This window comes from Mytilus galloprovincialis, chromosome 10 (genome assembly GCF_965363235.1).
Source record: "Mytilus galloprovincialis chromosome 10, xbMytGall1.hap1.1, whole genome shotgun sequence".
NCBI lineage: Eukaryota > Metazoa > Mollusca > Bivalvia > Mytilida > Mytilidae > Mytilus > Mytilus galloprovincialis.
The window spans coordinates 60,960,474-60,977,169 of record NC_134847.1 but is presented as its reverse complement, the minus strand read 5'-3'; the positions used below and the strand labels follow the sequence as shown (position 1 = coordinate 60,977,169).

The window sequence follows — 16,696 nt, the reverse complement described above, 5'->3', positions numbered from 1 at the left end:
TAAGATGGCTGCCAATAGAGTAGCGAGTTGTTTTTTTAGCTCTGCAGTTTTTGGCAATTTAAAGCTGGTCGTTGAAGGAATTTATTTATGGAAATGATATCATGATGTTTGGAATTTGATGGACTTTACCGGAATATGATTTTCTTCACATTTTGTTGAAAGATGGATTTACTATAGTGGATTTATATATTTTGGATTGGAAAAAGTATTTGTGATTTATTGATTTTTGAGCTGTGTTATCTGTATTACAACCATGCCTGGGGATAATAAAGGTGTAAGAACTGTACAAACTATGTTAGCATCTAAAAGGCCTGGGAGCAATGATTCTTCTAAAGACTCTACAAAGGAAAAACCATCCAAGCAGAACAAACGATCCCATTCAGATGTTGCAAATGAGAGTGTAGAAGGAATTGACATGACTGGTATTCAAAATGATTTTAGTGAAATTAAAAAATCTCTTGAGGGTACAGTTACAAAGACTGATCTTAATAGTGCTATGGTTAATTTAGTACAACAAAAGGACTTAAAAAGTTTAGTTAGTGACATTGTCCAGAAATTATTAAATCATTTTGATGAGAAGATCACCAGTAAGTTTGAGTGTAAAATAAGGGAGGCAACTGGAAAACTTGATGATAAGTTATACACTGATGATAGAGAATGAGGATCTGAGGGAAAGAATTAGGGCAAAAGATAGAGTTATTGAGAACTTATTGGAAAAGGTTGGTGACAATAATAACAGATCTATTGATGCATTAGAGTTAGCAAATTACAATGAGCAATACAGTCGAAAACATAACATAAGAATGCTCAACTTTCCTGAAAAAAGGGATGAGAACTTGAAAAAGCCTTTGTTGAACTAGTAAATAGTGACCTAAATGCAAATTTTGAGCCCAGTGATGTGCTAGCCATCCACAGAATACCTGGAAAAGAAGGTTACCAGAAGTCTGTTATCGTGAAGGTTAGAAACACTGACACTAAAATACGGATAATGCGACAAAAAGATCCTTGAAAAATGAACTTAAATTTCATGATGATATAACAAAACGCAATATTGGACTTATGGCAAGACTTAAAAACACTGAAAAATTTGAAAATGTATGGTTTTACAACTGTAATGTGTATGCCAAAACTGAAACTAGTAGTAGAATAAGATTTGACCTGTTTGACAATGCAGATGAAAAAATGAAAAATAAATTGAAAGAGGGAACTTAATCAGTCTGGTTTAGTCAGTTACATCATTTAATTTAATTTTTGAATAATGTCCAGCCTTTTATTATTTTCAATAGATAGATATAAATGTAAAAGATAATTGCTGACATAAAAAGTGTTTTATATCAGTCGTGAATTACATATTCCTATATAAATACATTTGTAGTAAAACATATAAGAGATATTCATCTTGAAAAAATTGTTTAAAATAAATTAAACTGACACTATACAGTAAAGGGGAAATAACTCTAACATTTTACAATGTGACCTACCGAATTAGACTATTTACCGGATTTGTTATCACATAAGCAACACGACGGGTGTCGCATGTGGAGCAGGATCTGCTTACCCTTCCGGAGCACCTGAGATCACCCCTAGTTTTTTGGTGGGGTTCGTGTTGTTTATTCTTTAGTTTTCTATGATGTGTCATATGTGCTGTTGTTTGTTTGTCTTTTTCATTTTTAGCCATGGCGTTGTCAGTTTGTTTTAGATTTATGAGTTTGACTGTCCCTTTGGTATCTTTCGTCCCTCTTTTATAATGATATAAATATTCAATTTTATCTACCTTTTTAACATCTATTCCTTTGATAGAATTATGTATAATTTTTACATGCCATACTGTAAATTAATTAATACATTTAAGGATAAATTAAGAAAATAATAAGCAACATCTTATGTTTGTATGTGTGTATGTTTGTGTATGTCAAATTTGTTACAATTGTCTATTTGTACTTATGAACTTACTTATATGGTTTTTAAAACATCACTTCATCTATAATCATGGATAATAATGTAACTATATTATCAATGAATGTGAGGGGTCTTTTCACAAATTCCAAAAAGAGGGCAGATGTATATGATTGGGCTAAGAGTAAAAATACCTCAATAGTGTGTTTCCAAGAAGCTCATAGTATTAAAGACATTGAAAAAAAAACTGGGAGGATGAATGGGGAAGCACATGTTTTTTCAGTCATAAAGACAGTAAGAGTGCAGGTGTCTCTGTTATGTTTAAAAAGGGTCTGAAGTTTGTTGTGCATAATTCTGTTACTGATGATAATGGTCGTTACATTGTTTTAAATTTAACAATCTTTTCACAAAGATTGAGATTTGCCTGTTTGTATGGTTATAATACTGATGAACCTTCATTCTTTGATATAATTATGCAGAACATTTCATCCTTTAAAAACACAAGTGTTTTATTATGTGGTGACTGGAATGTATTTGAACTACTTGACCCTTGGCGTACATGCGATCCAGAAGATAGGAAATATACTTGGCGTCGGTCCTCACCTATAAAACAAAGTCGTTTAGATTATTTTTTAATTTTAGAAGACCTTTTTTCACTAATGAAAAATACTAAAATTATACCGGTTTATAGAACTGACCACTCAGCAATTATTTTCACCTTCTCGGCTTGTTTAGAAAAACGGGACAAAGGTTACTGGAAATTTAACTCTAAGTTACTCAGAGATACAGATTATATACAAAAGGTTAAATCATGCATTAAGGATACTATTTTGGAATACTATCTGTCAGGTGATATGGAAGATCTTCTTTCTGTTGATTTGTCATGTAATGATCAAACAGTTTTTGAAATATTGAAAATGAAGTTTAGATCTTTGTCTATAAATTACAGCATAAATAAATCAAAGGAGGAAACATTTTTTACCCTGAAACTTGAAAATAATATTGTGCATTTAGAAACTATTATGAACCATTCTCCAAATGATGAAGTTCAAAAATCTTTACTTGAGAAAAAGCTTGAACTAGAAAATTTTCGACAAAAGAAAGTTGAAGGCTTGCTGCTTAGATCCCGCTCTAACTGGCATTAGAATGGTGAAAAGTGTACAAATTATTTTTGTAAATTAGAAAAGAAAAATTTTATAAAGAAAACAATAACAGAACTAATAGATGATGAAGGTCAACATATATCAGAGCAATCAAAAATTCTAACGGAACAACAAAATTTTTATAGAAATTTATACTCAAGCAAAAAATTAGATTGTGATGATTCATCATTTTTTAATCATAACATTAAGCTCACAGAAGAGCAAAGAGATTTTTGTGAGGGAAATTTAACTTTTAAAGAGTGTCCTAATTCGTTAAAATTTATGAAAAATGGTAAAAGTCCAGGTTCTGATGGGTAAACAGTAGACTTTTTAAAATTTTTTTGGAAAGATATTGGTCCTTTCATCTTTCGGTCTCTTCATTTTGGATATGAGGTTGGAAAAGTTTCTGAATTTTCAGTATCAAAGTGTAATTACATGCATTCCTAAGGAGGGGAAAGACAGACAATATATAAGTAACTGGCGCCCTATTAGTCTTTTGAATACTGATATGAAAATAGCTTCTGCTGTTATAGCTAATAGACTTAAACCAGTTTTACCATTTGTCATAAGTGATACACAAAAAGGATTCAACAAAGAAAGATTTATGGGTGAAAAAACACGCCTTTTATATGAGTTAATGCATTATCTTGAGGAAAATAATAAGACAGGTCTTTTATTACTTGTTGATTTTGAAAAGGCCTTTGATTCCTTAAACCTTCTATCATTTATGGGTAGACTTAACATAGATAAATTCAGCCGTATTTGACGTGAAACTGTACTTATGTGTCCCGTCATACTTTGAACCACACCATTATTTTATTTATTATTTTTGCTGTAAGTCTGTTTTTTGTTATATCTACTTTACGTGAGTCTGCATTTATGTATGCCGTCATACGACAAAATTATTTTTATGTCTACCTGTGCGAATTTCAAACGCGCAATTTTACACCAGTAATGAAAACCTTCTTTCATTTATGGGTAGACTTTACATAGATAAATTCAGCCGTATAAGATAAGCAAAATGAGAATGTTAAATTTGATGTATGCCTTTTTGTGCTACTTTGTTACATTTGTTGTTTATGTAGTGATATTAAGATGATAACACAATATTGACTGTTGTACCCCTATTTTTGACATTTTTACTCTTTGAGTATGTTTGTTTTGTTCATGCATCGTTGACAATGTAATGGAATTTGATGCGACTGTCATACAAGTGAGAGGTTAGCTAGCTATAAAACCAGGTTCAATCCACCATTTTCTACATTAGAAAATGCCTGTACCAAGTCAGGAATATGACAGTTGTTATCCATTCGTTTGATGTGTTTGGACTTTTGATTTTGCCTTTTGATTTTTGATTTTCCTTTTTGAATTTTCCTCGGAGTTCAGTATTTTTGTGTTTTTACTTTTTAGAATGGTTATTTTTAAAAAATTCTTTAAAAAGCTTTAATTTTGGGCCTTAAGTTTGTAAACTTTATATTCAGGGGCATCAAGTTGTGTTATAATTAATGGACATACTTCTATTTTTTTTTTCAATTGGAAAGAGGCTGCAGACAGGGAGGTCCTCTTTCACCCTATTTATTTATTATTGGTGTTGAATTACTATCTTTAAAATTAAAAGATAATCCTGAAATAAGGGGAATAACTGTAGATAATAATGAATCACTTTTAAGCCAGTATGCAGATGACACATTCCTTATGTTAGATGGAAGGGAAATATCGTTGAGGGAAACACTTTCATGTTTGGAATCTTTTTATAAAATTTCAGGTTTAAAAATAAATGCATCAAAGACAAAAACACTATGGGTTAGAAACAAAAAGTATTCAGATATGATTCTTTGTCCTGATTTAAAACTTCATTGGTCACATTCAAATTTTAAACTTTTGGGGATTGAATTTTCATTAGATTTAAATTGTATCACAGAAATTAATTTTGCCAAGAAAAGTAAAGAAGTCTCGGCAATCCTGAAAAGCTGGCAACATCGTAAACTAACATTATTGAAATATCATCATTATTTAACCTTTTGACGTACTAGAAATTTCAATTAGGAAATTATCTAAATAGCATGGCTCGTAATTAAATGCATGAGTGAAAAACAGAATTTACACCAACGAAAACAATTTACAGTAGGATTTCAAGTTTAGCTAAATACCTTCAGTGAAATGTCAGTTCAACGAATGCAGTAACGTTATCTTATTACCTCTATTGCATAACACAGGTAGCAGATTAAAATCAGTTGCTATAAAATCATTGCCTAGTCTTAAGGTTAGAATAAAGCATTAGATGTTATGGGCGCAGCCATTTTATGAGCATAACATGTTATTCAGAATTAAGAGTATGGGTAATCCTGATTGGTCGATATGTGCACCCGTTATTTATTATTATAAGAGACTTCGTGCATTCTGCTTTATACAAAAGGCAAAATAAATTATTTTCCTTAGCCTCTACGGAACGGAGATGACTTTTCAACGCTAGGACGAGACACGTATTTTTAAGTGCAAAAAAATAGGCATGGGAGATTGTACAAATTACGCTAAGAAAAGCAACGCGAACCTATATTTTTCGACCAACAATACTGTCCCAATAACTTTTCTTTAATTCTAGCAAGGTTTCGTTAAAAAAATTAACTCTAAAGTCTGTATCTCGAAAAAGGCCTATCGCCTATGGGGAAATTAATTGTTTATTTCAATCTTAACAAATTATTGTTTTCAATATAACGAATCATCTATCCGATTTAGATATTTCTGTTCGTAAAAGTATAACATCGAAGTTCCTTGTGCGTGCGATTGATACGTATGTCTAACAAAACATGACCATTACAGGAGAGAGTTCGAATCCGACAAAAGTTGTAGAAGATATCGGTTTGAAAACATTATATCCTTTTCACAATTTGTGGTTATCTAGGTCAAAAACATAAAGATAGAGTATGCTCTTTTTCAACGAAAAATTGTGTTTTTATGTATTCCCGGAGAAACAGTTATCACCATTTCGTACTCTTACTACGATAACCATAGACAACTGACGTACTTCAATTTGTTCAATAAAAAGACACTTGAAATTTATGGCTGTATAATGCATGTTCATTGCTCTCAAGGATCTTTTAATACATGTTTTCATATACGTCGGTGAAACGAAAGGAAGGCTAAACAAACGTATGTGCGGTCATAGATCAGACATTAACCTCAATACTAACGACATTCTATACCAGTATTTCAATTAGCCCGATCATTCCATCGTTTCCATGACAGTTCGTATTATCGAAAAGATATACCATAGCTCTAACAATCCTAATCTTTCAACGACTCTCCGTAGACAAAAAGAGGACTACTGGATTAGACTATTTGGAACTGCGACACCTTATGGTTGCAATGACAAAATTGATGGTATAGGTATTCTATCTAGTCCTTCGTGTAACTCGGTGAATGTGATGAATATTTTCAACTCGACTCCTCGACGTAGACGCAGTCATGGTCATCGTCATTATACATCACCTTCTCTGCATGATGTATCTATTAATGACTTGCTGCCATTTATACAAAAGCCGTTAGGTATTCATCATATTCGCACGAAACTTTATTCATTACCCCTTTCAAAACTTCATTCTCTGTTCAATTTATGTTTGGAATCCACTGTTACAAACCCTCATTCAAACCAATACAAAATTACAGCTATAATTTCGGATATTGCAAGTCACAGACTTTTCAAGCCAGTCCGCATTGGCAAAGATGAAAAAGAGAAAAGATCTTTCCTTAATCTTTCCTTTGCCAACAAAGGTATCGATATCGTCAACTTAGGCAATATCCTTCATCATTAATAAGTTCAATCGAAAATACCTCCTTATTTCAAAGACCAGTCTGTACCAATCATTTCTTATACCTATACCAAACCTATTGCAACTACAATTTTCAATTACAAACACGTTTTGCAGGATCTCGATATTTACGACTTCAAGTCTAAACCTCCTGATTGCACTTGTGCTAGTTCCCAATTCACATATAATTCTGCTGGCCACGTTATTACCGGTGACCTCAACATTGTTAATAACACTTCTCTACGAAATGTGTTATCGAAAGGTCCGAAATATCGTGAGCCTGAATCAATCAATTGGAAATACAACTTAAAGATTATGATGGATTCAGTTGAGGATTATGCCAGGCAATGGACTAAGCGCGAGAAGGAAAATATAGACACTCTTTCCGAATGGATTAAGGCAGTGAGGTCGTTGATACAAATCAGAATTAAGAAACTAAATGGGTCTATCAATGCCCATGCTACGTCAATCTTTAAAGACCCAAATGTTGCAAAACACCTATTCTACCTCCATGACAAATATGTTGTTGTCCCCGCAGATAAAGCCTCAAACAACATCGTTTTTGTGTGTAAAACTCATTACATTAACTGCTTGATAAACGAATTAGGTATTGACAATTCACTTGGAAACTCAGCATATACCCTCACGACACTTACCAAAGAGGAAATCCTGGATAATCATAGGTCTGTTCTGTGTTCCTTTGGAATTTCAACCAAAGATGGATCTGCCATCACAATATTGGATACCTAAACTACATAAGTGTCCTTAGAAACAACGGTATATTGCTGGGTCTTCCAAGTGTCCATGAAACCTCTTTCGATATTATTATCATCTATTTTAACAGCAATCAAAGACGGGCTTCAAAGTTATTGTGAAACTGCCTATTCTAGAGGGGGCGTGAATCAGATGTGGATACTTAAAAATTCCAAAGATCTTTTAGAGTACATACAATCTAACTATCTTTCATCTTGTAATAGTATTAAAAAATTTGACTTTTCTACTCTTTACACTAGTATTCAACATTCCAAACTGACAAATTGAAAGAGTTGTTATTGCTTTGTTTGGTAAAAAAGAATGGCCAACGTAGATACAAGTATCTTGTCTTAGGGAGGGATAAATCCTACTTTGTAAAGGATCACTCTGATTCGAACAAAAAATTCTCTGAAACAGATATTATCAAGATGCTTGATTTCTTGATTGACAACATATTTGTTACGTTCGGAGGACGTGTTTTTCAACAGACTGTCGGCATTCCAATGGGATCACACTGTGCCCCTCTACTTGCCGTAGAGAATTTTTTTTTCGAATCAGAGTGATCCTTTACAATTATAGCTGTAATTTTGTATTGGTTTGAATGAGGGTTTGTAACAGTGGATTCCAAACATAAATTGAACAGAGAATGAAGTTTTGAAAGGGGTAATGAATAAAGTTTCATGCGAATGTGATGAATACCTAACGGCTTTTGTATAAATGGCAGCAAGTCATTAATAGATACATCATGCAGAGAAGGTGGTGTATAATGACGATGACCATGACTGCGTCTACGTCGAGGAGTCGAGTTGAAAATATTCATCACATTCACCGAGTTACACGAAGGACTAGATAGAATACCTATACCATCAATTTTGTCATTGCAACCATAAGGTGTCGCAGTTCCCAATTGTCTAATCCAGTAGTCTTCTTTTTGTCTACGGAGATTCGTTGAAAGATTAGGATTGTTAGAGCTATGGTATAACAAAGCAGCCTGTGATTTTGATAATAAATTGTTATGCTTTAATAGGCTTCGTGTTGTTCATTCTTTAAATTTTTTTATTGTAAGCTGTATATTATTGTTTGTCTTTTGGTCCTATTCTGTTTTTGTTTCATAGCTTAATGAGTTTAAAAATTCCTTTCATTGTTTTCGCCTCTTGTTTTACCAAACTTTTCAAATCTAAGAAAACATAATATAAATAGTTCATGTAGCCATGTAGAATATTTGAAGTACCAAATCATAATATATAGTATTAAATCAGTTAAAATTCAGTTTGGGGAATGGTTTCATATAGTTATATTTTTCATAGTTGTTTCTTTTAATGTAAATGGTTATAATAAACATCGTTTAAGTCGGAATTGGTAAACATTACGGGTAATTCCTCCTACATTTGTTGGAGAAAAACCAATAAATTTTTAGGTAAATAAAGATTAATTACTTTAAATGATGTCAAACGTTCTATAACAGTACATTAAAAACATCTCAATCATTTGAATGAATTTCAAACCCACATTTGACATTTCTGATTAAATTTTTGGTCCATCATAACTATCTTCTTTCTCTTAAACCGTGGTTCTTCCCTTTAAAATTTGAGTCAGATCCCCATATTATCTTATTTGATAGATTAAACTAATAACTATGGTCGATGATATTAATCTGGGAAAAAAAACACAACAAAAGTTGTTTCCTGAAAGAGCTTAGAGAAAATGTCAGAGAACTCCCATGCAGTATTATATGACAAAACGGTAAAGATTGACAGAAGGATAAATATTGACAAGATGCTATATTAAATTGTGCAAAATCACTAAAGTAATGACATATTGGATAATTGTCAACCACTATATGTTTTATGTTTACCAATGTTTGCTCAACAGATGCAGTCCCGCTGTTATGCATCCAATAAACGGAAAATACTTTGGTGAGTTTAAAATAGCTTTTAATATTTGAAATAACCTTTTAGGAATGGATATATTTAGACAAAACGTGTTAATACAGTTACACCATGCCTATTATATTCTGTTATATTCTAAATAAGAACACAACTTATAACTATATATAAGAGACATCCTATCGTTTTAAACTATTTCCCCATCGTTGCAGTCTTTTTTATCATAAAATAATCGGTTTATATAGTAAATATTTGATACATTTAAAGTCATAAGAAACGAGTGACTGGTGAAAAATAATGTTCATCCAATTATTGAACCAATGCATGTATATATCATAAACTTAGTCCTCTGTGCACGATTTTATCATTTTTTACGCAAATCTATCGTATAATCGTCAAATTTTTTTTCTATTTGTCTGTTATGATTTAACAAATATGGCTACTCATTAAATGCCGTGTTTTGAAGCCGAAGTTTACTGATTGTCACCTTATAGTAAGTAATCAACAAAAAGCATGGGTATTTAGCACGTGTTTAACATATACAATCAGGTAATTGTTTATTTTAATGACAGATTCATGCGTATTGCTATCACCGGAGTTTCACGAGGAGGGTCACGCTTAGCTCACTATGCATACGGAAAATATGTCGGCGAATTGCTTCCTGGCAGCAAGCAATTTAAAATAAGTAAACTTCTTCTAAATGTGGACAAATTAAAGAATTTTCCTCAGAAAAAAGTATATGTACATAAGTTGTATAATGAAAACTATCCATTTAGTTGTAAAAAACATATGCATATTTTTTTTTTAATTTGAGGTTTCATATGACTTTAAGTAATAGCATAAAACTAATAAAACGTTTTTCTTTGAAACATTATTCGCTATGCTGTAAATAAAATTCACTACAAACGGAATATACCTTCAAGATAATTTGAGTTATGACAATGTTGATATATTTCAACAGATAGATTTACAATTAAAATGTCAATTGTTCTTGAACAATTGAGAGGTCTTTCCTTTTCGAAATGTAAAGTACATGTTCCAATAGGCGTAGAATGCATTGAAAAGCTCTCAAACACACAAAAAACCGTTAAAAAATGACAAAAACAACAAATTCGATAATTTGGACATGACCTTGACTTTTGACCTTGTAACCTTTATGAAGGTCATCGGTCCACAATTATTGTAAAAGACCCCATGGGTCTAGGACTTTTCGTTCAAGAGTTAAAGCTAATTTTACCTTTTCAGAAACCGTTAACGGGGGTTATGCCCCTTAAGAATATGTCAAATCCTTTCGGTCAAATGTAAAAAAGTTGTGCCTCAGTCACCTAAACATTTTTCACTGTTTATCGACTAAAAAGTTGAAAGGTCAAAGATCAAGGTCAACCTTAATAACATTTAAAACACACTAAAAATCCTTAAAATAAGGTCAAAAACACATAATTCGCTATCTGGACATGACCTTAACCTTTGACCTTGTGACCTTTGACAAGGTCATTAGTCCCCAATGTCATTGCTGAAGACCCTATGGTCTAGGACCTTTGGTTATATAGTAAAAGCTGATTTTGTCTTTTCAGAAACCTAAATCAGGGGTTATGCCCCCTACAGAAAGGTCAAATCTCTTCGGTCAAATGTAACAAAGTTGCGCCTTAATGACCCAAACATTTTCCACTATTCAAAACTTCTGTAAGTATAATGGTTTCTGAGATTATCCAATAACAAGGTGTTAGGTCAAAGGTCAAGGTCGACATACACATTTGACCTTGAGGTATTTTTCAAAGTCACATGAATTGATGATGAATGGGGAAGATCCTAGGGGTCTACGACTTACGGTTTCTGAGTTTTGGTGGCCAACCAACACCGGTTAATTTTCATAGGGCATAAACCTACGAATGAGTCGTTGAATCCTTTCGATCCAAATGTGACGAAGAACCGGGGTCTGGTCCTGAACATTTTTCAACCTTCGTTTTTTTTCTACCTATTACGGTTACGGTGTTGGAACGATAACAAGGTTTTTGGGTTTCGGAGGGATTACTCCGAACCGACAAAATATTTCGACTCACAGAGTGAGTTCCGGATAGGTATTCATGACACCGATACAAAGTGTGAACATGAAAGCGACACGTCTTACGGTTAATGCTGCTAACTTCGTCAAAGTTTGGCGGAAGAATAATAATAATAATTAAAAACCAATTGTTCAGAGAACAATTGAAGGTCTTTCCACCAGTTAATATCTATTTTGATATTAAAATATAAAAAATCAGTCTAAAATGTCAGTTCATATGGCTTTATGATGTATAGATATGAATTTAAAGCAAAGGTCAAAATCTAGAACGTCAAATTAACCTATGACCTTGACCTCAATTTCAAAGTTACAAACTGAGGATCTCAAATCAAAAGACCCTAGGTCTCTAATATGTATGGTTAATAAGTTATATCACTTTACATATAATTTAAGATATGATAGCGACGAAAACTCCCATTCATTGTTTACGCACCCTTTCAACTAAAATTTTTAGTTACCACATGTCGCAACTAACAATTTATACAAAATAATTTGTCGATATCTTATAAGGTTAATGAAAATGAGTGAAAATAAGACAAATTCAAAAATTAGAATATGACCTTGACCTTTGACCTTGACCTAATTTTCATTTTTTGGACCAAGGACCACAAATCAAAAGATCCTAGGTCTCTATCACTTATGGTGTTCCAGTTTAAAATACATTTCAAAATTTCAAATACAAAAGGGGAAATAACTCTCATATGGAGCGTTCATATTGCTTCGGTCAAAATTGGACAAATCATGCGAAGGATATAACGAGCAATTTTATAAAATAAATTTGTCGTAATCTTTTACGGTTGCGAAGGAGTCGTGGACACAAGGAAAACAGTGTTTGGGGAGATAACTCCTACAAAGAAAAGTATTCGGTTACGCAGGGTAAATTTCAAAAGCGCATACACTGTTCAATATCATATACCAAATATCTAAGCGACATATTGCGAAACAAATATTTATCGCAAGAACAAAATTAGGCGGAAGAAAAAAATAAAAATAATCAGAAGAAAAACAATAGGTCTTTCCACAGAAAAGTAGAAAGACCTAATAATAAACAGTAGAAATACAGTAAGGTCTTTCCCTTTTGAAAAAGGAAAGACCTTAATTATTTGCTTTAAAAAAAGTTGCATATCTTTTAATTAAGAAAAATTAACCTCTCATGTACGCCACGATTTTTTCTTAAATTATAAAAAACTTCAGCTCTACTTTCATTTTCTTTGACATGAAGATCACGCAACGAAAAATATTTGCTTATTAAAACAAATTAAAACCGTTGGATTATGGCCATGTCGAGAAACTGTTATGCATTTTTCAAATAAACAGAGCAAATTTGTCTAAGAGTTTGTTTTTTATGTGCTCTTTGTAATAAAAATGTTTATTCACGTAGATTTGTCGCTGTAAAAACCTGATATACTCGCAAGACAAATACTGAATCTTATCATTGAATGTTCCTCAAACTCAACTTGTTTAATTGATTTTGGTTATACCTTCTGTTCTGAGTTATTGGATTTGTCGTTTGGGTAGGCATTCACGACATTTGAGAGGCAAAGTTTCCCGAATAAGCATGATCAGAATTTTTCCAAGTGCATCTTTAGAAAAAAGTGACATAGTATTATTTCATGATACAAAACTCTAAAAACGAGACTTAATAAATTGAAAGCATTGAATCAGTTGTTCTTACAACGTATGGTCTCAACGATTTTTTTACGTTTACGCATATTAACATTAAGATGATATCTCGTTACACATTAAGGAACTGGAAACACAGCTCTTAAGTATCAACTTTTAGAAAATGGCAACAACAGTCGAACAAATTTCGAGTCTAGATAAAATTGACTAAAGAAAAAGTTCATATATAAAGGCAACAGTAGTATACCCCTATTCGAAATTTTTAAATCGATTGAACAAAGAACAAATCCGAGTCACAAACCCAAACTGAGAGAAATGCATCAAATATAAGAGGAAAACCACGACACAACATATTTTTAAACGTAATTTGTTAATTAAAGAATTTTGTTTGGATGTTAAACCTTTGACCTCTTCTGTAAACTTCCTTCACAGGAAGACAATTTGTCTACTGATGAATTTTGTTTGTGGACAGATATATGTTTTTTTGTTTTTGAGTGTAAATTTGCCACACTACCCTTTTCTCACTTAAATCTTAGAAACTAAAACATGCATTAACTACATCAACTAAAGCATCATCTCGTTTCAGTATTGTCGATTCTACAATCAGATTTTTTATTTGCATTACTTAATTTCCGTTTTAATGGAAAAGCCAAAAGATCCGCTCAATAGAAATATATCATATAGACAAGGTACCATAACGATTTCCTGCTATCACATTGTAAATTATATAAGCGCTTACGTTTTACTTAAATTGTTGCGTAAAATAGGAAATATGGGTCAACAGTTTTTATGTTATCTTTCTCTAGCTGTCTCATTATTCTTAACTATTGATATAAGAATTCTCATTGCAATAGACCTTAAATGATAGATATTTACACTATCAACGTAACATGTGATTTACACTCTCAATGTAACATGTGATTTTCACTCAGTTTAACTCAGAAATCCAGTGTTAATCTTAAATATGCAAATATCTCATTACAGTAAACAAACTATATTTCAAAGCAAAAAATAAGTTGGTTATATTGGTTATTCTCATCGGATTTTGTCTAATGCTTAGTCCGTTGCTGTGTGTGTTACATTTTAATGTTGTGTCGTTGTTCTCCTCTAATAATTAATGTGTTTCCCTCAGTTTTAGTTTGTTACCCCAATTTTGTTTTTTGTCCATAGATTTATGAGTTTTGAACAGCGGTATACTACTGTTACCTTTATTTTGTACTAACTCCTTATATTTGAATTTAATCTTAATATAGGAATATCTTTTTTTTAAAGCAAATTTATGACCTGTAAACTGCTAAATAAATCGAATCACCGACAGACTAGAGCTAACATGTTATTCAAAATAAATTACATCATAGACTAACGAAGATATCAGGTCATCTGAAAGATCAACCATGCATTTTTTGCTTTCCATTACTCGGTGGACACCACGAATAATGAGCCAAATTAGGTAATGAGGAAAATTGGGCAGAATAAATCAAAAAAACTAACACAGTCATTTGTGGAAAGGAAACAAACTGTAAGGAAAATGCAAAACGGAAAGTCCCTTATGCTAATAGCAAAATCAAAAACTAAAACACATCAAACGAATGGAAAAAAACTGTCATAATCCTGACTTAGTACAGGAATTTAGTGATGCAGCAAAATGTGATTTAAATCTAAGTATATAGCAAGGTAAATCTATTATTTTTTTAACAAATGGCTGTTTAATGCGTTGGGACATTAAAGTTTTTTCATCGTTACAGAAAAGAGTCAACAAAACAATTATTTAAAACTGTATTATATTACATAGAATCCACATAGATACAATAAATCTAATTTTATCTTACTTGTTTGCGCATATAGCTTTAATGTTTCTTTATATAGCTGATTACATCTATTCTTAAAGAAAAATAGAAAACGTAATGGACACTTATTGCAAATGTATATTTATGATTATAGACTATTATTTATCAGTCTAAATAAAGGCACTATAATCACACCGAAACATCAGATACTTCTTTAAATAGAAAATATATTGTTTCTATATCAATTAGCTTTACATTTAAACTACAAAAAAAAAAAAACTTACCTTGAATGCAACATTTAAAATGAGATAGCAATAATCTCAGCATCCTTTTAACATCAGCAATCTGTTTCAAAATGACGAAAACATGTCAATAGAATAATTAGTCATTATATTCAACGTCAATTATTAACACTTCTGATTCGTAGCTGTTAGACGGACAACATAATGTGTTGAATGCAATTCCTGCATTTGAAAATGCTTCTCGTCTAGCAATGTTGTTATTTTGATTGATTTAGTCTGAACTGATCAGTCAGAACATTCTCATCGACTTCTTCTGTAATCAGATACTATTTCACATGAATCCTAAGTAGACTGAAAGATGTACGTTTTCCACTACGTTTTTCTCAGGTGAATGGTATAATCAATTTCCTGAAAATATTGAATCAGTTATCTTTTCATTTACAAGATTTTAAAAACCATAAATAGCATTGTTTCATCGTGCTTTGAGCGTTTACTATAAGACGTGTCACGGTACTTATCTATCCCAAATTCATGTATCTGGTTTTGATGTTATATTTGTTATTCTCAAAGGATTTTGTCTAATGCTTAGTCCGGTTCTGTGTTTGTGTGTGTGTGTGTGTTACATTTTAATGTTGTGTCGTTGTTCTCTTATATTTAATGCGTTTCCCTCAGTTTTAGTTTGTTACCCCGATTTTGTTTTTTGGCCATGTATTTATGAGTTTTGAACAGCGGTATACTACTGTTGCCTTTATTTGGTGATATAATCTTCATTCTAGAAGAAATTATATATTTCTTTATGGCTTCTTTCACGTCTTGTATTTACCACTTTTTCTGATATCTTTCACAGGAGCTTTAACTGGTTGGTAATGTTAACCTTTGATTGCGGTACTAAGATTAAACTAAATAAGCTCATTCTGTAAATACCAGGATAACAACTGTGTACGCCAGATGTGTGTTCAGTCTGCAAACGACTTATTGAAAACTAAACAGGCAGTAAAATCTCCCAAGCAAAGAAAAATACAACGGATGAAAACGTTTATTTAAAGATAATTGAAATAAGTCATCAACAGATGGTACTTGTTAATATTGACTTTAACAGCAAAAACTTGAATGAGAAAATATATGAGGTGATCAAGTCAGTAGAAAAAAGAAATAAATGCAATTGACCTTTAAAACTCTTTGGTTTTAGACTATGAAATGACTTGAAATAAATAGTAAAACTATTTTCTCTATTGGACGAAGTGGCAGATTATTTTCAGACAAATGGCAATGAAAGCGTGGAATTGTTACAGAGTTACGTAAAGCCTTTGCCAAATAAATCTGAGTATCACTTGCCACGTTCTTTCCATGATTTGAAATTGTTTTAAAGTGTGTCAGAAATCATATCTGATATTCTTTCTCAGTCTTAATAACCTTCCATCATTACCGAACTGAACAAAGAAATAACACAAGGGGTGGCCTATACGGTGCAGGAAATGCTTACCTTTCCGGAGCAC

The 16,696-nt window shown here is 32.1% G+C and overlaps 1 protein-coding gene across 2 annotated transcripts in view; it reads right to left on the bottom strand.

Annotated features, from left to right (window-relative positions):
* Nucleotides 1–15,571, bottom strand: part of LOC143048028 (popeye domain-containing protein 1-B-like) — a 49,114-nt gene extending 33,543 nt beyond the window's left edge. For both annotated transcript variants that reach the window (XM_076221457.1, XM_076221456.1), the window contains exon 1: nucleotides 15,243–15,571. The gene's annotated coding sequence lies outside the window, so the exon portion shown is untranslated. The remainder of the gene's footprint in view (nucleotides 1–15,242) is intronic.
* Between the last annotated feature and the right edge of the window lie 1,125 nt (nucleotides 15,572–16,696).